Source organism: Maylandia zebra, linkage group LG11, assembly GCF_041146795.1.
Source record: "Maylandia zebra isolate NMK-2024a linkage group LG11, Mzebra_GT3a, whole genome shotgun sequence".
In the NCBI taxonomy this organism is placed as follows: Eukaryota; Metazoa; Chordata; class Actinopteri; order Cichliformes; family Cichlidae; genus Maylandia; species Maylandia zebra.
The window spans coordinates 31,615,486-31,641,312 of record NC_135177.1 but is presented as its reverse complement, the minus strand read 5'-3'; the positions used below and the strand labels follow the sequence as shown (position 1 = coordinate 31,641,312).

General features: G+C 39.7%; 1 protein-coding gene across 4 annotated transcripts in view; it reads right to left on the bottom strand.

Annotated features, from left to right (window-relative positions):
• sema6cb (semaphorin 6Cb) overlaps nt 1-24,838 on the bottom strand; it is a 147,190-nt gene extending 122,352 nt beyond the window's left edge. For all 4 annotated transcript variants that reach the window (XM_004560163.5, XM_004560165.5, XM_004560166.5 and 1 more), the window contains exons 1-2: nt 24,628-24,838; nt 5,457-5,544 (exon numbers count right to left, since the gene is read on the bottom strand). The gene's annotated coding sequence lies outside the window, so the exon portion shown is untranslated. The remainder of the gene's footprint in view (nt 1-5,456; nt 5,545-24,627) is intronic.
• Nucleotides 24,839-25,827: the final 989 nt, after the last annotated feature.

Sequence of the window (25,827 nt, the reverse complement as noted above, 5' to 3'; positions counted from 1 at the left end):
GACATAAAATGAAAGCAATGAAACTCCATAACAGCAGTTACTAAGGAAACCATGGTTAATTACATAATCCTCCTAGTTGAGCTAAAACTAACCAACCTTCATGAAGGGTTACCCCAGGGTGAAGCTTAGAAAAGCTTATTGACATCTCGCACCCGCTTGGTTAAAGGGGTGTGAATTAGATCTGACTGACGCAATATATATTGACTGCACACTTCCCTGAACACCAAAACAGGGAATCATGTAAAATTCTAACCCTGTGCCTCCTCCTCCCCAAGAGTCCACTTAAAGTAATTACCATGTTGATGGTGAATAGGGAGTACCAATAAACTTGCAATCCTGGTTCCTTGTAGTCAAGACCTTAAATAAAATAAGTTATTAAAGCCATGAAAATATTTTTTTAAAAGCTATATTTAAAAAGCCAGACAAAATCCAAATAAAGAAGGATACACAATGGCCTAAAGGGTTTGAGTAGCTTAAAGAAAGACGAAATACAGTGTGACCATTGACTCGGTTTTTTTCTTGGGTTGTTTTTAGCCAATATTTTCTTAAATTAAAGGACAGCTGGTATCAGCAGTCTACTGAAATACCAAGTAAGTCTGTAAGAAAGAAAAAAAAAAAAAGGAAAAAAAAGGGATTTACAAGCCATTTTGAGTAATTTCTATCAAGACTTATGTAAAACTACTTAAAACTGATTTCTGACATTGGCAAATAAGAATTGGAATTATTTTAAAAGTATATCCTTGAAGTGTGTCTTTCATTTTTCTCAATTTCATCATATTAATCTATTCCAAGTAGTAAAAAAGCATTTTTAAACACAAACTGAGACATTATGGCTTCAAGGATGCAAAGAGCTTTGTTGCCACGAGATGTGTGTCGCAACACACATGCAAACTCACATGCAAATTAAGTTCCCGTCTGACTTTTCAGAGTGAACATGCGTAGTGCTTGTCAACACATCACAAAGCCAACTACACACTACTACACAAAATTTCAATAGCAGACATTTTTCTTCATCTGGAATGATCTCACTCTAATCTCTCTGTCATCTGAGAATTTAACAAAGGATCAGCATTCAAAGGCATTTCCAGCAAATTAGACAATTTGCCAGCAGAATAAAGAGTAATGGACAAAAAAAAAAAAAAACTGGCACAAAACATCAGTGCTGAAGCTCTAACAAAGACTAGTCTAATGACAGAACCAAAATCTTGAGCACCTGTGAGTCCAACTGGGCAATGCTAAATTGATGACAACCTGATAAGACTCGGCCAACATAAAAGGAACGCGTAGAGAAAAGAGTTCAAAATCTATTGATCTTTCAAAGTAAACACACTTTCTAAAATAATAGGGAAAAAAATACCACTTCCCTTTTCGTTGTGCATTTTGGCAGTAGTTCTTACAAAAGTTAAAAAAAAACCTAACATGATTGATTTTCTAAAGAGGTAAAAGCATACATAAGCTTTTAGTGTTTTTATCACGAATCTTGCATCATTTGTGTGTCTATTATTACTTTGCATGTTGGTGCCCCACATTGTTGCATAAGGGTATTGTTTTTTCTTTTTATAAAGAAATCATAATCCAAAAAAAGCCACCACCTCTAAGGTCTTGTCTTTACGATCAACAAAGTCTCTCCTTTGAGACCACAAATTCTTCAGTGTCACCTCATAAACAGCAAAAGAAATAGCTGAGGTGAACCCCTTGCAGTCTTTGCTTGCGGTGGACCCAATTTTCTCCCACCTCCTCTAGTCCCTGTATCCTTGTAACTTTGAAGTCCAGCCAGCTTTGAAAAAGGCTGCAATCTCCCTGCCATGACCAGGCAGAGGATTAGCCAAGCCCTGCAGGACCGAGTGGAAAGAGGACGAAAGAGGGCTGGAGGAGGAGAAACGCCATTTTCCACAACGGTTGTATATGTGCAAGCAGCTCTCCCTCCAGCCAGAGCCGTGGGGGATTAGCAAGCTACTAAGGAAGCAGAAAACAGACCTCCAAGCCCCCTTTTTCATGACTTCCACAGAAACCAATTTACAGCAGAGAACTGGGGGAGGCCGCTAATTCTCCCCATAACCGCCTCCTGCTTCAACTCAAAATCCTTGTTGTGTCACTCACAAAAATCTGCTTTTGTGAAACTGCAAACATTTTCAGAATACCAAACTCAAGGAAGCACGCATCTACAAAGGATTCAATTATTGATATGGGAACTTCATTGACTCAAAAGTAACATTTCAATGTTCACAGAGCAGGGGAAAATAAGCAGTTAAGCTCCTAATCTCACCATCACACTTGATACGATCGGTCACGGTCACCCTGGAAAGTTTGTTTTCCCATTGTGAGGCAAAACAAAAGAGATTACTCATCTTTTATCCATATTAAGTGGTAATATTTGTCTGCACTTTGAGCTTGTACATTTGCAAGTTGTGCATTCATTGTATCACAAACAAAATGCATTAAAAGCAGACCGTATTGTGCAGTGTGCTAAGTACGTGTCTAAATGTGTCACAGTGAGCTAATGACAAAAGCGTGCATTTCAGAGGAACTTAGCAAAGAGGTCAGGACATTTCCTCTACGAGCGGAGGAATTCAAAAAGACTATCAAGCATTCACCAGTTACGGTACAACAACAAACACATTACCAGCACCTCATCGAACTTAGTAAATCTACAGGATCTCAGGATATAATACAGCAGCAAGTAACAGCAGCATAGCTTAAAAGAAGCAACAATGAGCCTTGGTTTAAAAGAAAAGGCAGATCCATATACTGCTGCTTTCCCATCAGCGCTTTTCAAGTAATGGGGTCTTTTGTCTTATCTGTGACTGAAAGGAGCTTGAGGACTTTGGCCTTCATCCCTTTGTTGTTACAGAGTCTCTTGTGGAAACGGCGGATTGGCCCATAGGCGTGGGTGCGTGAGGAAGAGCTAGGCGGCCATGCAAGCACATCAGACTTGAGCGGTCTTAATAAAGCTTCCCTCTATCCACCCCTGAGATCTCCTCACCCCAATTATTCGCCTGACACCTCTACCCTCCTCCATCTCCTCTTATTTCTCACAGCAACCCCCTCACCCTCAGCTCACCATCCAGTTCCCAGCTCTGATCAAGGCTGTCCCTTTGCTGTGCTCAAAGCCCCAGAGGCCTGTACAATATCGGGCTGCTGGTGGCGTTTGCTTCACAGTCTGCTGCTTGAATTGCATCAGGAGTGTGTCTCTTCTAGTATTGACATAAAATCACTACTGTTCAGCCAGCAACAGTGGAAAGTTCACTCCAAATTTAAAATAAAGTTCCACGATCCAGAGAGAATCAAGAAGACATGACCAAATAAAATATTCTCACAGAAACCTTTAAACACTGGGTTTAAGAATGTGCATGCTGACACCTGATACTTCCCAGTGTTTAGAGAGCCCAACATTGTACAGTGAAGCAAAGATGAACAAGACTCTTAACTTATGTTTACATTCAGTTTCTTTGTCTATTATTAACTGGCATGAATAACAGTAAACGTAAACTATGGAAAATAGCATACATAAGTCCATCATGCATCTGTATTCACACATACAATGCAGTTCAGTACTTTTCTAGACATTTTCTGATGCTGGTGCAAACATCCAAAACAGTTTGCTGGAACATTAAATACATTAAATGGTCTTTATGCAGAGAGTTGCATAGTACAAAGTCTGTGTGTTGTACGATTTGCACTAATGCAGGAACAGCATGGTTAATAGTTCAGCAAATTCACAGCCAGCTAGTGGTTACCTCCTGCAGACTCTGCCGAGGCAGCACCCTTGCCTGACAAAAACTCCTGCTGTGGGTCCTGAAGTGCAAAAGGGCAATTGTGCACAGTGTGCTGACCTTTTTCTTCCAAAAATGTATGCAGTACATGTGTGAAAATGACTATGAACTGAAACCTGAGTAATTTTACCTCCCTGCAACATCAGATCTTACTCTTAGGGTTGCTAGAAAAGTTTTTCAACGTAAAGCTGCACAACTAAGTGAGTGCCTCGTGTGTCTAATAATCCCTCAACAGTGTGAGCTAAAAAATAAACCGGATGTGCACAAAAACTTCAGCTCACCGCAAAGAAAATTAGGAGCATAAATGATGACATGCTAATAGAACAAAGAACATAACAACGAGTCTAAAAACCAAAACAGCTCATGAGAAGACCACAACAAAACACTCCCATTTCTTTGCTGTTCTGTCTGCCATTTTTGAGACATTTTATGCTTTTACCTTCAGATGCCTTCAAGGTCACAGCAGGGCTACATCTGGCCAGCCATCTGTCTCCAGCCTTCCCATGAGGCATCCTGTCATCGGCACTCCTTGGCCCTGTCCTCTACTGTCCACATTCAAGCTCACAAGGGAAATGCTTGGCCAGACACAATAGCTTTTCAGTGATGCTACAAGTTTCTGATGCATTTGTTCAGTTGTTCTCCCCATTGACTACCTGTCTACCTGACAACAGAGCTCACAGCACCAGAAAACATTGACATGGTCAACACCAGACATGTGCCAATTTGCAATTATCGAGTATCGATGAATGAAGAGACTTTGGACATTTTTCCCCCTGAGGACATTAAGTAACAGTGATGGTGAGCACTCTAAATCAACATAAGGAACCAAAACTTCTTGATTTAAAGTAACCATTTCCCATCTGTCCATTCTAACAAATGCGCTGTGCAATCTGACAAACTCTACATTTTCATTTTCTGGCAATGTAGGCAAACAGTCCCATATGTCATCAAATTCAACAACTGCCATTAACAGAGCTTCACCAAATTCAAACCAGTGAGAGCAAAAACAGAAATATAGAAATCTTGACCACTCAAGCAATTTTGACAACTTGCAAACTCAAACCATGAGCTCAGTCCGTCACACTTTCTACGTATCACTGTAATATGTGGTTCTTATGCACGCTCTGACTAAATCAGTGGTTCTCTAAATTTATGAATGCCCCCTATTTCGAAAACAAAAAAAGTCCATGCTCAACACCTCACAATTTATGTGATTTGCAAGAAAAAAAATTATATTTTAATTGAATAAAGGAATACTATCAGCAAAGTCTTTACCTAAAAATAGCATATTCATTCAGTTGCTTAGCCCACCAGTTAAAAACCAGTGGACTAAATTAAGTTTGTCCTTGGATAATGCTGTATGGCAAATGTGTTAAAGCTGGTTCCTTACCTTTGATTAAATTAATTAGATAGATACAGTGCTGTATGTTCAATCACCTATTTTTAAAAAAAAGCAGCAGTAGCAGTGTTTCCATAGACCATCCATTAATTAAGTATCCTCTGTAGATGCCTCATGAAAGTAGAACTTTCACTGTCACATATATTCAGTTCAATCTAAATACTGCATTTGAAAGATCAGTGAATAGTGACTCCGTGCCTCATCAAATCAAATCTTATTTAACTTTTAATTACATTGGATCCATTTAGAAAGTCACACTTTTAGAAAGAAGCGGCAAAGCTTACCTTAACTTTTCAAACACTCTGCTGAATCCAGTGTTCCACCAAACAGGTAACTAGACCAGCTTGGTACACACTCCAGCTGTCAGTGAATCTGTGAATGAAAAATAGGAGATGCCTCTTAGATCTGTGTACATCTCAGACATAATGCAGGACAGCTTACGGTGATGCTGCCTAAGCCTTGAAAAACAGTCATAGTAGTCATGTTGTATTCTCCATCACAAATCTCTAAAACTCCAAAGTATAGATAACAATGACAAGTATCCATTGCTGGGTGTCCTATTCACTTTCATCAGAAAAATGCCAGAATGTGAAATGAAAATGTGAATCAACTTGCTTTGAACTCTGAGGAAAAGACGTTGCTGGAAATGCTGTTCGCATGACAACAGGTTGCTTTTGCAATAAGTGAACAAAATCTTTTGACAAATCCAAGAGCCCAAACTTGCCAAATCTGATGATGGCATCTCAGCTCACAATCTGCTCTGGCAGTCTGCTCCCAGAAAAAACGTCTTCACCTTGCCAGTGCACAAACCTAAACAGAGCTTCATACAGCCTGATATTACCAAAAAAAAATAAAAAATTCCATCTGAGCTGAAAGCTGAAATGTAAAATGTGAAATTCTGAGTCACTGATGCATAAAAGTTGACAAGTGATTATCTTTCTTTTAGAAGGATGTAGTTCCTGATCCTATAGCAAAAGTATTTAATTTGCTTTATCATATAGCCATAGGGAGTATGTAGAGTCTCAATTATTAAACCAGCAATAACTATTAAGCATTTTTGTGAAATACTGTGTAATATAATGACCTAGTTGGATCTCCACCTGTCCCAATATTAATTCAGACAAATGGTGATGACTGAGGTTTAGACCTTTACACCCTGCAAATTTCAAGTAGCAGAGCCCAGAAAGACTTGCAGAGGCAGCATCCTCTGGATTAGCAAACACTCCAGCTGGCAGCCACATGCTGATGATGGTTCAGTTAAGGTTAAGGCATAGCCAGCTTGCCAGCATATTTTCTTCTCTCTCAAGTTCTCACTGTTTTGACAAAAGGACCACAAGTCCCAAATGGAAAGTAGAACTGCTGTGCATCAGTAACAGCCTATACCAGCTATTGTGACACCATTGGGCGTGCGGTCATTATTTTCTTGCATCAGTGGTATGTTGACAATAAGGATCTGTGTTTGGTATTTGTTGGAACTTACAATACTGTCTGAGAAAAAACACAAAACTTCAAAAGGAAGATAAGGGCTTGTGGAAAACAAATTCCTTTGCCTGAGCTACAAAGCTATCTCTGGTGCACTTTCAAGACTTTAAATTGCCCCTAAATGCATCTAGAAGATTTCAGTACTGTGTTCTTGTGTTTTTACCAGAACTAAGGAAGATTTAAATACCATACATCAGGCCATCTGGTAGATTCGTGCAACGTGTCTAGAAATAGGGGGGGCAATTGCCACAAAATATACAACTCAGTATTGTGTGGCAATTGCTACATAAATATATAAAATATCAAACATATTACCTAAGGTTGCAAACGGTTTAAATTGCATTTTCAATACTGACAAAAAAAATCAAAAAATAAGCCCTGACATTAAAGAGAAGTACTGGAGATTTTTCTTCTTAGTGTTATATTAATCTGTCCTGAGCGTGTGACGAGCATGAAAGAGAATCCCTGATCATTATAACTTTGGACTAGTCTGGGCTCACACTCAGCTCTTAATAAAACCCATAAACTAGATCCTTCTAATAGAATAATTTCAAAACCACAACTGGGAGCTACAGCTGAAGGAGTAATCAAATTGATGCCTCATCTCTGTACTGGATGTTTAACTTGTTTTCTTATTTGCTTGCTTTTGCAAATTCAAGCTTTTAGTCATTTCAGTATAAAGAATCAATTACGGTTATATCGACTCCTCCAAGCTCATGCCTGGGGAACGACTTTTCAAGTGACCAAAGTAAAGAAATGCACCACAATGAGACTGGAGATGACACTATCATTTCTCAGTTCCAATGAACAAAACACACCACATGCACATTTTTTCAGATCAATGGTGGGGAGGAGTGATTAGCAGTTCTTAATTACTATTTAATTATACTAAAAAGCACAAACTTTCAGGTTGCACGGAAAGCAAAAAGCCTCAGTGTGAACGCTCACATCTTCTCTAACTCTCAGCCTTTGGTTAATCATCCGAGTTCGCTGTAGGAATATTTATTCGCTTTTTTATTCACTTTTCATATCACTCCAGAGTGTATGATCTGGGCTGTGACAATTCGTGTGATGACTCAAAGCTGAAAGCCACTAAAATATTTAGGCCAATCACACATTGAACTTATTCTCACCTTATTTTTAAACTAATTTTTTTTTTTTTTTTTTTTTTTTTTTTTTTTAAATACACAAGCTCTTGTCAATAAGGCCGTTTTACAACTAATTTACACAGACATTAACAACATGATCAACCAAAATCATAACAATGGGTAAGATTATTTTTTTAGTTGAACAATTGACAACATTGTTAAATGTGTTCACTTACTAGTAGTTCAGTAAAAGGACACAAGGACATGTTGTGCTGCTTCCTCAAGCAGAAACAAGCCAACTTCAAATATCAAATCCACCCTGATGGGGGAAACTCAGGTTTAAAGGGTTTCCCATCAGTACAAGGGATCATGAGGTTTTATAGTGATGATGAGTGCCATGTTTCAGTCTTATTTGTGACCTTTCTTTTTCACTTGAGGAGATGGGAGACATTTAAATGGCATTGTCCCACTGCAGATACTCTATAAGGATGAACTTTTTAGTAATCATAATCACAGTTCTGTGCATTATTCTGCTCTCCCTGTGCTAGTCATTTTAACAGATCAAATTCAGTTTATGGTAAACAAAGTCAGTGAAAACTTTCTGAAGTTTACAGTAATTGAAGGGCTCATTTTATCATGCCTTTGATTTTGTTTATTGTTTATTCCAACTTTAGCATTGTTGCCATATTCTGGTTAGTGTTTACCAGAACATGGTTACTGAAAGGAATGATTAATTACTCGTCTGGCTGTGAAAATAAAGAAAATTGTTCAGCCTTTTAGGTGACTGTCAAGCACTTTGAACACCGCTAATTGAATGACTGATATAACGGTCAATGGCCACTTCAGTTGTGCAATTTTGAACAACTAATAAATCTATCAGAGGAACTAGGGAGTGTTGCCTCGTCCATCTTCTACCAAATGGCAAACAGACCACACTCCTGCCCTTTCCTCACTCAGCTGCCTATTAAAAGGGAAACATGTGGTCTAGTGTCTTGTTTCAGGGAAAGTGAAAACATACGCCCGCTGAGGTACACAGTTGAGCAGAGGAGTTGCGCATGTTGTGACAAAGAGTGGCTTTTCCCTTCCCTTGTACCGCATTCTCTCACTGCGAATCGCCACATGGGGTAAGGGTAAGTGGTTTGACCAGTCCCTGCAATCACTAGGCAAGGCCCCGTACCTTGATAGCCATTCAAGGAAATCAATCAGTATTCAGGTCATGAAATGGGGATGCCCCCTTAACACACAACCTCTGACCCATGCAGGGTTCTACTCCGAGAGCGTGACAGGGATTTGTGCTGCCAGTGTCTGCTGCGTGTCCGACACTAACAAAGTCCTTGTGTTGAAGGGAGGAGCGTGGCCTGACCCTGTCCACCTCTGACACAATAATTCCAGCTGAGGAGTTCAAGGTGGCCTGACCTGCAGCTGAACCGGTCTATGGAAACATGGCTACAAGCTCTAGCTGAGCCTTTTCCTCAATCCCCTAGAGTTCCATGGAGAAACAAGGGGTGTGCTCGGGTTTCGCGAGCAATGCCGTAGCGTAAATCGCCACATTTATTCCTTCATATTTTACTTAATATCTGAACAGTTGGAAAGCCTTCTTTCTGTCATGGGAAGTACATGGGGGGCAGAATTAGCATAACGTAATTACACTGGGGAACGATCCAGGCTCCAAGGAGCAAGAAATAACCTGTAATTTACCATAGTGCTCCCTATGCAATTGACAGTCAGGCTATGATATTGGAGATAAATGTCGAAATTTGGGCTGTTAGCTTAACTGATGGTGCATTCAGTATGATAATAACCACGGTCTTGCACACAGTGAGCCTGACGAGCAGTCCTGCAATAGCTCTTCACCACTTTTCCTCCCCTCCATGGGGGTATTATCATGCTAATCTAAAAGACAAGAAAAAATACATTTCAGTGAACAATGATATATAATAATAGGAAGCAGGGATCTCTGAAACAGTGAGGAGACAAAAGAAGGTATTTTCACCCTGCTCCGCTAAGCATTGTAAAGGGCTGACAAATGGACACAGATATTATGCTGGCTGGTTAATTAAAAGAACATAGTCTAATTAAAAAGATCTTCCTTGTGAATAGACTGCCGTCTATGGAGTTACTGACCTCTGTCTCCTGCACATGTTAGGCATAGGCCAGTCAGTAGCTCTCTTCTTTCACAGATTTAATTTTCAAATCAGAGGGGTTTTGACTGACGAGCGGCAAACACAGTAGTACGCTGCAGGAAGTGCACTAGATCTCGGTTGGGGTGCTGGTACTTGATAAACGGCTTTGAATTGCTATTATATAGTCAATAAAACTTGCACATGACATTTGATTTAATTCCCCATCTTTCGTGCAGAACTTTTTCACAAAAAGGTCAATATATCGAGTTTTTCAGTTAGTACAAATTTGAAATGTGTTCAAAGACAGTTTGACATGCACACACGACTATGCCTTAAAGTTATTCTGCTATTTTTTTTAATGACTTGAATTGTTAGAGAGCAATGTTTCTGGAACATACAGTACTGTCTTTATGTTTTGCTCAAAAATTGGAAAAATAGATTGATTTACTGAAATGTGCAATGTGAGTTTGTACAATTCTAACAAGCCTGAAAGTGAAAATGTGGTAAGACCACCTTTATTCTTCAACATAGCCTGAACCCTTGTAGGCAAACTTTTTTTTAATCATTTCTTTAAGTAGTCTTCAGGAACAGTTCAGCCTTTTCTCCCAGTTTTCCTTAAGAATGGCTTTTTGACAGCCACACTTTCACTGATGTCATTTCTGATGCCAGTTCGAATGGCGTGCATGTGTGTCATTATCTCTGGCATTTTTCATAGATTCAACTAAAGAAATAGGAACAAATTATGCATTTATGTCCCAGGCAGTAAAGTGCTACTAAAGTGCCTAAAGATACAATTTAAAAAGTTTTCTGGTATGGGTAGACAACACTGGTCCATCCCTTGAGTTAGGTGCCTTTTATATGCTTGATGATTCATAGGTCAGAGTCAAGTGTTTCTGAAAGATCTTTAGAAATCGAAGAGATCTACTTCTCAAGACGCTTTGGAAAAGAAATTACAAAAAAGACACTTATGGCAAAAATATTTTAAAAAAAGAAACAAACAATAAAAACCATTATATATGGCATAGCACTTTACTTTCACTGGAAGAAGTTGGTTGTTTTATCACAAAACAGACACCAAGCCTAATGTTTGCACTCTTTTATTGTATCAATATATGTTACACACCCCAAACCCCATGCATGTGACAATAATTCTGCATTAGTCCATTTTGTTTTACCTGCTTGTATGAGACAGATAAGTAGGTAGGAAAAAAACAACAACTACTATTTGCAGCATCCCACCTTTGCCTCCAGGCTGACACAGCACTTTACACTTCAACACCACTAAAGCGCCCGTTAGCAGTTATTGTATATCTTCACACAGACACTGCAAACATTAACAGTAACTGTAAAACTAATAGCAATTACCCCTTTGGCACATCAGCCATCTGTTAAGTTATCATTAAGGTGGGGGATAGTACAAAAAATGATGACAGTAATGTTGGAACTAGAAAGCAAATGTTGAGTCCTGCGTGTCTGTAAAGTCAACAGGCAGTGTTAATTTATATCACAGCTATTTGCAAGCTTTCTGAAGCTGAGATAAGCCCACTAGCAACTAGACAAGAGCGGCACCCTACTTTACCAACTCTGATCAGCAACAAAATTCTGACAACAGAAACATAGCACAGTCAGACAATCTGGTATCAAAGTCATACTGAGTATTTCCTGGGTATTGATATCCAATGTGAAATTCTACTATTGTCACAATCCTAGTAGAAAGGGTTTGATACTTAGTAATCCAGGAGAAATATTGCCAACTCAGTGGCACTTTTAAACTCATTTAAATTCCATTGACAAAAACTATCCTGTGAGATCAAACCTTATTTTTCCAGAAGGATCTGACAGCTGCTGGTGGACAGAGTTGCACTGTAAAAGGTTGACCCACGTCAAACCTACTTGGGTCTAAATGACTAAAATCTTAAAACCAAACAAAAGAAAACTATGAGACACTGCAATTTGAACAGCCCTTCCTCTTAATCTTGCCATATTGTGGAAACTTGGTATTTGATAACTTCATGGCCCACAAACGAGTAAGAATCCGGGGTGCCTCACACAGAGGGGAAGCCCCCCTCGTTTTTTTTTTTGGTTTTTTTTAAAGAACCCACATATTTCATAGTTGAATAACGAGAAATAGTGTTTGTTTAGTGATTGTGCAAAAAAAATACAGCTCAACTGAAATACACTTAAGTGTACATAATAAGTAAAGGTTTGTAGCTCATAGGACTGTTCTTTCTTTTCCATAAGGCTGCAAAATTGACACCTAATAATGATAATTTTAACAAAGCTGTATAAACCTGCTTCAGAGCAGCATAAACACTCGTACCATGCCTTTCTGTCCAAGTTATAAAACTGGGCTTGATTCTCCTGGCACCTGTAGCTACAGGCCAACACTAATGCAGACTGTCTGTGTTTAGCTGGAGGGCTACTGTCAGCCTCAGATATGGCCCTGAGAGTGAAAGTGTAGGTGCTGCCCCCCCCCCTCTCATTCCTTTCACCCAGCTGCATGTCATTGACTTGTGACATTAAAGCAAAAGTGTGGTCTGCTGGTTTGTTTACCCTCAGCTGGCTTTCATGCCATCAGTCACTAAAAACTGCCCCTCAGGGAGAGACGATGGAAGCCGGGAGGACAGAGAGGGAGGCAATGAAGACAGCTCAAACAAGGTTTCATTCGCTGGAAATTGGAAGTTGCTCATGTGGTTGAGTGGGTGTGTTTTGTTGTGTTTGTGTGTCTCTTGGTGGAAATAAGTTTACAGCCTCAGAGTAAATTAATGAACATGTTTTTAAATCCCGGCACAGTCCTCCACATCACTGTGGAGCGCGCACGCGCACGCACACACACACACACACACACACACACACACACACACACACACACACGCCAAAATTATCATGTGCAATTACTCTAAGATTGTTTTTATGTTCGGGGAATTATAGTTTGACTAACAGAATTTTTTGACAAGCAACATGACCTTTTCCTTCACCAGTGGATATCCAAAATTCAATAACACAGCTGCAAATTGACATAATTGATGGTTATTTTATATTTTATTTATATATGCTCAAGTAAGAAGATTCAACCTTTGTTTCCATTTGCTTTCTTATTTAGTCACACTCACTATAACCCAATTATAAATGTGTCATGTATGCAAGATGCTTTTTTTGTAATGCAAAAAGAAGAAAGATGAACAGCTCACAATCTGAGATAACACATGAAGCATGATGCAAGAAATGTTAACTTGGTGCTCAAATGATCCTCTGCTTATTTGATTAGGGAATAAGCAGCAATTAAGTTGAATTCAATTTAATCTATTGCAAAATCAAAATAAAAGTAATTTCCGTGCATTTACTGAGGTCAAGACTAGGGATGGGTACCGGTTCTGACATAAACGGTAGTAACCAGACCGAAAAGCAGCGCACATTTCGGTGCTTTATTTTTCCTAAGCTGTGATACATTTTAGATTCTAGCCAATCATTTTACGTTTCCGAGGATAGTAGGCGGGTCTAGGTACGTACGTTCTCTTATGCAGAGCTACAGATTAAAATGCCCAAGGCGAAGCGGTCAAAAGTCTGGCTGTACTTCACAGCAAAAGATGCAAACTCAGCAGCCTGCAACAAGTGCTTTAAGCTGATACTGTCAAAGGAGGTAACACCTCAAATCCGATGAAACACCTGGCGACGCATAGCGTTTTTTTTAAAAGCCGAGAAATGCACCGTATTTGATAGCTTGCTGCAAGACCTCACACCGTGCACATCTACTGCGGGTGTGGTGCCTGTTATCGGACCCGGAGCAACATCCCCCAAAGACCCGAAGAATAGAGTCCTGGCCCCTAGCCCTGCCAGTGTAGCAGAAATGAATGACGGGTGATGATGGCAGCAGCAGCCGTTCTTCTCTGTGTGAGTAGCTTAATGTTGTTCGTGTGTAATTTACGTTGAGTAGGCTAACCACGTTATTACATTAATGCATGTAAGGTGAACTAGCAAACACCATCATAGCTACATGCAGCTGTCTTCTTGTTTGATGGCAGATGCTCCCTTCACCCTGGCCAAAAAGGCTAAAATGACCAAAGAAAAAGTGGAAAACAGTTAAACATGAGAGGTTTTGGACAAAGTTTGTGTTTTTTCCATTGATTAAGCACTGCTTCCAGCCAAGAGTGATACCATATATGCCCCATAGCTGCAGAAAAGGCTAACATTGTTACCTTTTTACAAAAAAAAAAAAAAACAGCTGAACATGAGAGGTTTTTGGACAAAGTTTGTGTTCTCCATTCTTTAAGCACCGGTTTGAGCACCATTTCAAAAGTACCGGTTTGGCACCGGTATCGGATAAAACCTAAACGATACCCATCCCTAGTCAAGACCTTATAGAGGTATAGAGCAAGCTTTAACGTATTAATCCAATTATGTTATTCATGTTTTGGGGCATTTTAATTTGTTTTTCTCTGATTTGTGTCAGTAAATTCACGTTTGGCGTTTTTAGTCTATGGTCAAGAAATAAAAAAAAAGCAACACAGTGTGACATTTTAATTCTTCTTAACATTTCTTTGCATCAGTGCTTAACAATCAAGGGATTCATGGTGAATCTATGAAGAATTCCTCTTTTTTTTTCCCCTAACCACAAGAATGCAAACTCATACACAATCACACAGCTGTGGCAGTGAGTCAACACATGGTTAATAAACTGGTACACACACTCTCCAAATGGAAAGAGTTCAGGGCACTTGAGAGGAGGAGGAGGTCTGTTTTACTCACCCTGGACCCCTGCCCGGTTTGGATTCATATGACACTAACTGAAACCCCCTGATAAACCCTCCCCCTCAAACACTGATATAAAAATAGCCTCAGTTTAATGGAAACAAGCCCGGAGTTCTGAGAAATGGATGAAAATGACCAAGCTAAGTGTAGGCGAGCAGACTTATCGCACATTGTCCAAGCCAAACATTCACTGCACATATGGTGACCACTAAAATATACACAAATAATAGCATGAGAGCGTCAGAGCAGATTAAAGCGGCCAACATCCGGCCCCAAATGCTCACACAGGTAAAACATTTCATACTCACCCAGGAATTCACAGTTAAATCTTAAAAGAAAACACACTATAGATTCTAATTTTAACACATTACAGATTTAAGCACAAGGGTATGCAGAGTGTTGTTTGCACAAAATCAGCCACAATTCCTATCTGCAAAGCGCAGGGTGCATGCATAAGAAATCGGATAAAGACCCCGAGGGAGGCCGAGAGTTGGGAAGCCAGTCTCGGTTCCGGAAAATATCAATCTACCTTCCACCTAAATTTAAGGTTTGCAGAGTTTAACTTCTGCTATCCATTTAAAGTAAGACCAGTACGGTAAGTGCATGTAGACTTGCCCAACCTTTCAAGGAATGGGGTCAAGTGGTTTGGGCTATTTTTGGAAAGTTTGGAAATTAGATGCATTTATGATCTTCTTTCAAAGTATGACTGTCATATTACCATCCAGCTGTGAGAAGAGCCCATTTCATTTTCAAAAGATGTGAGATAACTCCCTGCAGAAAAAAAATAAATTCTCTGACCACTTAAATGAATTAAATATGTGAATACCTGTCACCTGAGTGCGTGGAGAATAGAAACGAGGAACTACTACTGTTTGAAGGCATCAGCTGTGGATGAATAGGACAGGAGGGAAGGAGGGGGGAAAAAAAACGTAGGTTTTTAATTTCCTGCTTCATTTCACGTTTCAGGGCCATAAAAAATTCTCATTTCAAAAAAACTGCAATAAGCAACAATGAGGCATGATCATAACTCAAAGTTACTTCAATAGCAACAACACACCAGACCCCTCCTCCCTCATGCAGTCAACCTAATTGCTTCAGTCGAGATCTGACAAGCCAGACAATTTCTGTGCAACAGATTATCAAAAGAGAAACCTGAGAAAAATCAGATATTCAATCTCTCAGTCTCACTCTGCCAGAAACTCTTAACCCACATTGCTTTGCATCACCCAATTCGTTCCGCATATCTGCTCTACAGCCTTAGCGATGGCCATTTCAACATCAACACTTTGCACACTTCCTTCCAAGTCTTTCAGTGCAACCCACTTCTGGTGGATTTCAATTATGTTTGGCAAACCTCTCAAATGTGAGAATTTGGCGGGATTCTCTTTTTTTCCCCCCATTATACACTTGATACATTTATGTGCATGCAGACCTGGAAGTATCAACTCATTTTATTGTTATTTCCAAAAACTAATCAGTTGATTTATAGTATGAGAAATAAAATAAATACAGTGGCTTAAAGTGCAATATGACACTTACAGTTGCTTGTTTCATATGATCAGCTATCAAAAGATTTACTATGAAAACAGGCCTCATTCTGCATTTGTGTTTTAAAAAACAAAAAAAGAAGTAATGATGCCAGCAGCTCCAATATTCCTCTAAAACATTAGCAGACTGGATTACTGACACAACATAAATTCCTTACACACAGTACTCACAATCGTTACAAAAATAAAGTCTCTCATCCTCGAAATGCGCAAAGCAGGCATGCATCTGACTAAAAAGTATCACTCTGTTTAAACAGCAGACTAATGAAGAGTCTAAAAACAACTGTATCAAAACAGACACGGGTGACAGCTGATTCTCAGGCATTGTTAGCCGGCTTAAATGAGGCCAGTCTTTTTTCTGCCACCCGATCTGGATCAGCCTTGTTTTCTCTCAGTTCACCATTTCAGGAGTTGTGAGATTTTAATCTGTGCCACCAAAAGCTCTGTGTGTAATGATATCCAGCCAAACATGTAGGGACAAACTAGCCCTTTTTTTTTTATTAATAATATATATATTTTTAAAAGACCCAAATGTTTGTCTTGGATAGAGACGTGCTCCAATTCAAAGCAATACATGTCTGTAACAACTTATTCTACGGAAAATAAGCTGTGCCTAATGTTCTTTTTGAAAGTGCAAACCAAAACAAAAAGAGCTCTGGTTATCTTGTAGGTCTTTGCCAGGGACAAAGATGGATGGTTACATTTCCTCCAGAAACAACAGCTGTTTGTTTGCAGGAAATAGGAGAGTAACTTGGCTGTTAGTAGAAGCTGTGATAGCCACTGTGGCTGAACAGGCAAAGAAAAAAAAGCTCCACTAAAAGAAGCAAAAACTTCACAAATTGAAAACAGCATTACAGTCTTGCCCACACCACTTGATTGAGAGCCAATCTCTGAAAAGTGAGGCACACACAGAAAAAAAAAAAAAAAGAAGAAGAAAGAAACAACAACCAGCAATGAAGACGAAAATGCTGAAGAAAACACGATACTGCACAACAGAGAAAATAGATAAACGTTGTTGAGAACATGCACTATAAAAAGGCTCCAGGTTTAGTGGAAAGGCGATCAAAAATTGTCAGAAATAAAACAGGAAAATGCACAGGAAACAAAATAAAGAACTTCATCATACTTAAACTGCCATACTGCCAGCTAAAGGACTGATATAATCTTTTGTGGTTAACTGTCAAAACACAAGAACTTCAAAACTGCACTGATGCAGCGCAGAACTGAAATAAGTTAATTATTAAGGCAAAATTAATCTCTCTCTTATCTTTCGCTTTACAAGCGAATAAAAAACAAAACTCAAAACAAAACCCAAATCAAAGATCTACCAGCCCTCCTGCTCTAGAAAAACAAAAATCCAACACGAGGAAATGTTGCTGGGCTGCACAGCAAACTGGCCAAACCACATTACTACAACTTCCACATTCATCTTGTGATGCACACAGCAATAAACCAAATTGCTGGAAAAGGAGCTGCTAAAACACATTTGTTTTACGAGTATTAAGAAACCCAAAACTCCTTTGGTTTATTCCATATCAAATCATTACAGTTTTTGAACAATTTCTGCTCAAAGTTTCTGCCTGTAAAATCTATAGTTTAAAATTTAGACATATATAATTATAGCTGTATATAGCAAATATGTTTGTGTCTACCCATAACATGTTTCTTGACTAGCCACTATTCAAGTGGTTTGTTTGTTTGTTTGTTTTTTAAATGCATCTGTCCTGAATTATAGATCCTGCTTCAATGTTATGGCCAGAAAGGTCATTGAAAATTTCAGGTTTTTATCTTTAACAGTTTTGAAGATGTTCCTGTTCAAACATTCAGATTTCAAAGTGTGAAAAACATGCTGGAAGTAGGCTGACTTTCCCATTTCAGTGAATGTATATGGAGATGGTCGAGCTGACAATGATTAGAGAATGACCCCAATTATTACCAGAATTTGATCCATCCGATACAACATCATTTGGAAAGTGCGGAGGAGTCATACCAATGTGATTATTTTCATGTGTGTGGGGAGCCAACAGGAAGTCAGCTGGCTGGTTTGGCCAGAGGCCGTCTCACTTACACACACTCCCTGCAAGCTCAGCTCAGAAGGATGGCAATTTGCATGCTCTGTGAGCCCAGGTCTGCAAAAACACACAACTGGGTAATTCATAGAGGACACTTTGCACATGTGTAACTTTTACTGCTGTTATTCTTGTCTACTTTGAGATCTGTGTTTTCTAGTTCTTGGGTTATGGCCAAATTAAAGTTACAAAGTTTAACTCCAAGAATTGAATATCATTCTCCAACTGTGCCACCAAAATATTAAGAATACATGCAGAGCAGCTATCTTAAAATACTCAAACACTTAAAAAAAGTGTAATAAACAACCAAATATGACCTAATTAATTCACATTAGCAAAGCTTTTGTAACTGACTGCAGCAAATGTGCAACATTTCTCTTTGCTACACAGCATTTGTAACATATCATGGCTGTGTTTCAGGCGATAAAATACATAGTTTGTTCGCTCCCTCACACACTAATTTTAAAGTGTAGTTTTGTGTTGTTCTGTACTCTGTTTATCGAAGCCAGTTGTTCTGGCATAACTAATACAGGTTTTTGTTCTTTGTTCGATCTTCCCCATATGCTACACCAGCTGCAATTTTTCCAGTGTTTCGGCCATTATGTGTGTGACATAGACTGGGCAGTCTCAATAAATTGCACTGCTAAAAACAGTTAGATGGGACAAAGGATCGGAATCGAGAAACAGTTCTCCACATTTTTCAATCCATTGGAATTGTATGCCTTTAAGCCTCTAAGCCTCTAAGCTCATCAATTCCTTTTATCAGAGCTGGCATGTTTTTCTGAGAGTCACACATCGCAAAACAGTGACATTAAAGCGCAGAGTTTTTTGTACACTTGGGCCTTTTTATAGGTTTCAACAATGTTTTTGTGTGGAGACAAAGATAAAATCAGAAAACGAAACACTGCAAGACAAGCTCAGTAACAATGCTGATATTAATAATCAGATATCCAACTGTCTACTTTAGTACTTTCAAATGTACTGCAGTAATAGGCAAGTACAAGCCAACTTTAGTGCCTAATGTCTGATCATTTTTATTAACATACCAGCATGTTTAAGTACAGCACTATGAAAAAGTCTTGACCTGCCCCCCTTTTTACTTTATATTTTTCTTAAAAATTAGAAATAGGTGCAGTGCATTGAATAATATGCAAACATAGGCGTAAATACAGTATATAAGTCAATATTTGGTATGACCATTTATTCTTCAACGCACCCTGGACTATCTTAAGGAAAGCTTGAGATGACTGTTGTTGTGATTTGGTGTTATATAAATAAAAGTGAACTGAATTAACTTGATTTGAACTTAATTGAATTAAAGTTTTCTTGTAATTTCTTTAAGTAGTCTTTAGGAAATTCGGATGTTGGTCGTCTTTAGTTACGTTCTCTGTCAAGATGATCCCATACTGCCTTAATGTTCTGCATTTATGATGTTACTTTTGGTAACTATTGGTAAATAGCTAAACAACTAATAAGGTCTCTGGTGTACAGTATATACCATTTGAATGAAATTAATATTTAGTTTATAAAAAAACATAAAACATTCACTGTAGTTTCCAATTTTACCAATACAAGCAATAAGGGCGCGAGACTGGAAAGTCATGGAGCAATTTGTTCCATGTTAAGCCTGACTGGCTAATCAATGATGCAGGAGGACTGCCCACATTATGAAGTAATTAAGAGATCATTTGGAGCAACAAACTGGGCCCTTCTGCCATTCCCCAGCTGACCCAACTAAGAGTTCAAGAATCAAGAGCTAGTATTTATGAGCAGAGGCTACTTAAAGAGACACGCGTTTCCTCATATCAGTTGCTTCCTACAATTAAACACAGAGGCAAGAAATGGAATCATAAATGTGGGGATTTCTGCTCTCTGTGGATGTAAGAGAGCCTGTTGTGATGTCTGCATTATCTTAATCTTTGGGGAGCTCTGCTACTGACTGTTGTGGTTTTCAAAATAAACTGGATTCTGTGGATCACACAGCTGAATGGGCATTTTGGAGGATCTTTGTGCTTATTCAATAGCTAATAATTTTATATATTATATAAAAAACTTCAAGCGCACACAGCGCACTACATTAGCTACTTCTCCACATAGAATATGCATGAAAAATGACAAGAATTTATTTTTGGATGATTCATTTTCTTTCCATTCAGAAGAAATCCTTTTTGTGGTGCATGCTGCTTCCAAGCTTCCCCGTAGGTAGCGTACACAGCCTCCTTGTTACACAAATCAAAGAGTGAGTGTGTCTGATATCTGAAGATGGGTATTCTGTCCTTCATCTAAAGGGCAACTGATATGGAGTGAGAGAGACAAAAAGCATGAAACTACAAGTATCATTACTCGACTTCAGCATTTTTAAAAAGACAAACCACACTGAAAACAGTGAAACCTCAGTGCATGACTTAATACAGAAAAGAAACAAAGGAGAATAAAGCTGAGGTCTGATTTTTGACAAAGACTCCTTTGTGATACACGAGACCCCCATTTAGACTAAAAATATGAATTTGAGCTAATTTGCTGACATTGAGAGCCACAGGTTATATTTTCCACTCCAATTGCTGGACTGCATCCACCATGCTTCATGAAGTGTTACCAGACAATCATCCTGTGTTCCTGCCGCACTGCATGTGGCTGTGGCGAGTTGGAAAACAGAGACCCAGTCCATGTTTGACAAGGGGTTAATGTTTCTGAGGAACAGCTTGACAAAACCTCAGGAAGACAGCCAGTCTGGATAAAAGCACCAAGGCCTGTCTCTTGTCCAGTTTGTGGTTTGCCGCCTCCCGCCATCTTTTTCTTCTTCCTTCACTTCTTCCCTCTAGCCTTTCACTGAACTCAAAGGTTTTCCTCCCAAAACTTACACACTCATCAGCTTGGCTATAATTTTCAGTTCTACCCTAACCACAGGACCACTTGCAGGATGAAGCTGCACGCCTGTTTTTGAAATCAAAAGTAATAATATGCCTGCTAAGGATTCACATCTAACAGTTAATGATTAGACCTGTCGGACAAAAATTGTCAGTGCCGTATTCACCTTTACCTTCAACAAGCTGCGACAATCACAGGAAAACAGATGCAGCTGGCAGTATATATTATGTCTGTGCCACTGGCAATCTGTAAATGAACTTTAAAAACCACACAGGCTGATAAACCTGGGAGATACAGTACACTGAATCAGCAAAATGATGAGCAACAGCTTTACTTCAAGGCACAGTAAAGAAGCTCCTTCTGCTCAGTAAGAAAAAAAAAAGAACCAACTTAAACCCCCCCAAAAGCTACACTAGTCAGAATAATAACAAAGACCCACTGGCTATAATGCAAAAGGCACAAGGTAGGTTTGTATGATAGTCTTAAACTGTGCATTTGTAACGCTTGATTCAACATGTTAATGCGATTTCTTACCAGCTACGGCCAAACCAGGCCAGACCTGGAGGCCAAGGCCTTGTGGTCCCAGCAGATAGCCTGGACCAGCCTGTGCTGTGTCAGCCCTGGATTATGGATGACAGGGAGCCTGCGGGGCTGACAGGTAATAATTCACTCCCCAGGGGTCCCACATCCTTCGCTGGACACAACGCAACCAACCAGGAAAGAGCAGGGGAAGCAGCCTTGGACTTCACATCCTCTTAACCCACCCTCTTCCCTTTTTCAACCATGCCCTTCAAGAAGCCAAGCTCTCATTGCCTCCACAGTTGCCACGGGTTACCAGCCATTATCAAAATGAAATATGAGGTGCCACAGACCGGTGACTCTCTCAGGTACAGGGCCAAACAAAGTCCCATATGTTGCGGATGAGGAGTGGCGATTAACTGTTGCTTCCTGAAGCACGGCACTGCACCCACCCTTCTTTAGACATCAGCAGTTGCACAAGTGCTTAAAGTCTAAAGCGCTTCAGACAATTTTGAACATGATGTGAAACAAAATTTATCCCAAAATATATTATCTATGCCCTCAAGTTCCACTGAGCTCAAAATAGGGCACAGCAATTTACAAACTTCAAATTCGCCTGAGGGTTTAAAGTGTCTTCATCAGTCCTGCTGAAGTTCTTCTTTTTTTCTTTTCTTTTTTCCCTTCTGACCAATCCAAAGTGCAGACTAACTGTGTGTGTGTACATACGCCTATGTTCTGAGTACTTTATCTTGATGATGAAAATGGAAATAGGCTTGCTGAATGTCCCCCAAGGGCCACAGTCCTCAGCCCCTGGTTAGGAGCCTATTTCAACCATCATTACCCTGAGGACCATTAGGAAGATGCCATCTGCACACACAGGGCCCCTCCATCGGGGCTTCTTGTCACTTCAAACTAAAAGCAAGCAGCGGAATGGAAATTGGAAATAAAATTACACACTGTGCTAAATGCACCATTAACCATGCTAACTGAGCGACCGACCTATCGGGGCCTGAAAATGAGAGCTGGACGAAGAGCAAGCAATTTTCAGCAGTGACAGGGAAATGAACGCACTGCTGGTACTTTGCTCTCGCTCACATTCACAACTATAACTCACCCATCAGCAGAATGTGACTTTCCTAATGGTAAGAGAATGAAAAAAACAAAAAAACCAAAGAGTTGGTTCATTGCGACTGTGGGCGACAACCACAAATGAGGGCTGAATGTAGATTTGTATGAACTGTGCACAGTACAGATGGGACCACAGACCACCACTGCTGCTGCTTAAGCATTGGATACGTTACACAGAAGCATCCCACTAGTCCTGCACAACAGCAGCAGCACCTTTCCTCTGGTTAGCGCACCAGTTACATGTCAAATAAAATAACCTGAAGGCACACTGCAATGTCCTCGCAGCAGCAAAGAGTGCCAAGTCATTGTACAACTAGGGTAGGAAACCGCAAGCCATTTGTGGCTTCATCATCCTATGATATCACTGCAGCAGCTGTGAGGAGTGGGGACAAGGCAAAAAAAAAAAAAAACCCCAAAGAAGATCACAAGATCTAATCACACTTTCTGCTTAAACATCTGACTGCTCCAGGAAAACATCATGCCACAGCCAGAACAAAAAGGCACATGCTAGACGAGTAAGTGCTGGCTCTGCTGTTCAATCCAGGCAAAGCAACCCTTAAGCTGAACATGAATTTTTAAAATGCCTGGGAAACTTTTGCAAGGCTTTTGCAAGAGAAACGGCAGAAGCGGGCAGCCTTTGAGTTAAGCAAGAGGGCATGCAGTCTACAATATCACCTTGCAAGAGTCCAGGATCGAAAAGGCAGTGGTGTAGTCTGTCAGTGTTTATGCACAACAGAGATTTATTTATTGTTGAAATGTTCTTAGCCTCAACTGAAACTGAACACCCACTTAAGGAAATTAGAGGACTAATGCACAACGGGCTGAGACAAATCGTGGTCTCCCTTTGTGCGGAGGACGGTTTAAAAGCAGCCACGAGCATCCATTTCAACATAAACATTCACCAGCGATTCCTAGGAAAGCAGGAGAAGAGAAGAAAAACACAGGTTTCCAATTTCTTTCTGCATCGTAGGCAACACTGAGGTCTAATGCAGGTTCTCCCGTTGAAACCTGTTAGAACAATGAGCTCATCGTTTTCCCTCCGACTTTGGCATTAAGACAAGTAAGCGTGATTTAAGAGGTAAAATCTGTGCAGAGTGAGAGGGAGATGTGCCGTTTCACAATAATCCAACTGCCACGTAATTGCTGCTTTTCTTTTCCAGAAACTCACACTGATTTCCCCCTCTATCTGATGGTGAACAGTCTCCATTACGCACTAATCCCCCGCTTTTTTCCCTTCTTTCTTTCTTTTGTTTTTCCACAATCAGGTCCTTGATAAACAAGTTTGGGCTGCTTCCGCCAGAAAATAAACCAAAAATTCAATTAGTGTCTCAGGCGAGATGCCAGTCAGAGACGTGTTATCGGTTGCTTATTTGTGATAAGTTGCTGGGGACTCTTGCAGCAACAAGAGAGAAAACGTGTATGTCAGGGTTTCATATGACTATGCATATAGTTTTCGCTGCCGATGTTAACACAGCTTCCAAACCCGTCCGTGATACACACATGAAAATAATGAAAACAAAAAGGAACAGAGCTACTGCAAAAAAAAAAAAACTATTATATAAAACTGGTCTAACCCTGGCTGATGTCAGATTGTAATTTCTGTTATTCAGTTACCAGTGCAGAAAAAACGGGGACTTCGAAACACAGCCGAGAAAAGCAGCGGCTTCTCCGGACCATAAATGAAACTCCGGGAGAGTACAGGGACAGTTCAGGTTTATTAAAAGCGTCTGACATGTTGTTTTCAAGTGATTATCGTCGATCTTCACGTGCCTAAATAAGCTCTCTTCTGTGGCAAACTTAAAGCATCTGTCTCGTATTTAGCAAAGTAAGCACAGCTGCAACAGCATCGCCAAAGTCCTCAACTAGTAAACGAACCACTTACCTTCGTGCTTCCACCTTGAAAATACACACGTCGCAGTGTTTCTGAGATACTGTCGCAGAGAACAAGCTGTAAAGTCTCGAGAATGACGAAGGAAAAAAAGCGGGGTTGTTAGTTTTAGCTAGTTGTTTCTGAAATGGTTAGTATTCCCAGAGCGCCAGCGTAGCGAAAAGACGCCCCTCACTGTTGTGACAGGACTGAAGCTGGTTAGACTAAAATCACAACACCTCGGCTGCAGCTCAGACCACGCCCCGTAGTGCTGTTTGACAGGGATTCAAACCAATCAACGAGTGAAGTTAGGATGAGGTTGCCTTCGATTGGCCAATGGAGCAGTTTTTTTTTTGCGCTACGCCCCGCCCCTGTAATGCTCACTTTTCTCCCAGATGTTGAATGCCTCAGCACCAGGGTCCCCATACAGTTTAGCCAGCCAATCAGAGCGCGAGATACGGGGTTTAAACGCAGATAATTTAACTTTATGGGAGGAGTTGAATCTATTTAAACCAATGTGAAAGTACTTTAGCCGCACTATTATCTTGCACATTAGCCCGCACTATAGGGTATTATAAAATGTTTGTTAGAGAATTATTTTTCTGAATTCAGTTGTTTTTTTTTTACACTTTATAATAAAGCATCTTATAACAGAAACAAAATTTAGTATAGTCATGCTAGTGGATTCGACTAATCTCTGCTGTTTGTACAGAATATACATGTATGAGTGAATATTGTTAGTGTAAGAGCCGTTCATTACAGTAATTATCAGTAATTGATATTATACATGAAGTGTTAGAAATATAAAATTTTAGAAAACAATGAAAATACTCTTCTTTACGTGCTACAAAAGCTCTTTATACAGTTTCTTATTTTGCCCTGCTAACACTCTTAAACCTTAAGATATTCAGCTTAAATGGCTATAAAGCAGAGGATAAAATCAGTTGTAGATGCTGGAACTAACTAAAAGACTTTCAGATCATTTTGGTTTGTGTTCCACAAATACTATAATTTCATACATAACACATTCACATTTCCATAGGGGATGCTACACTATGAAACTTGTGCATGTTCTGTCAGTATCCTACTGAGGAAAATAGCTGAGTATAATCTGAAGAAGGGAACAAAATGTATCCACAAAAGTTAATCAGCTGTGATGCTGATGTGCCATGCATTGCCAGAAACACTAATAAGACCTGTGTAGAGACGGCAGCG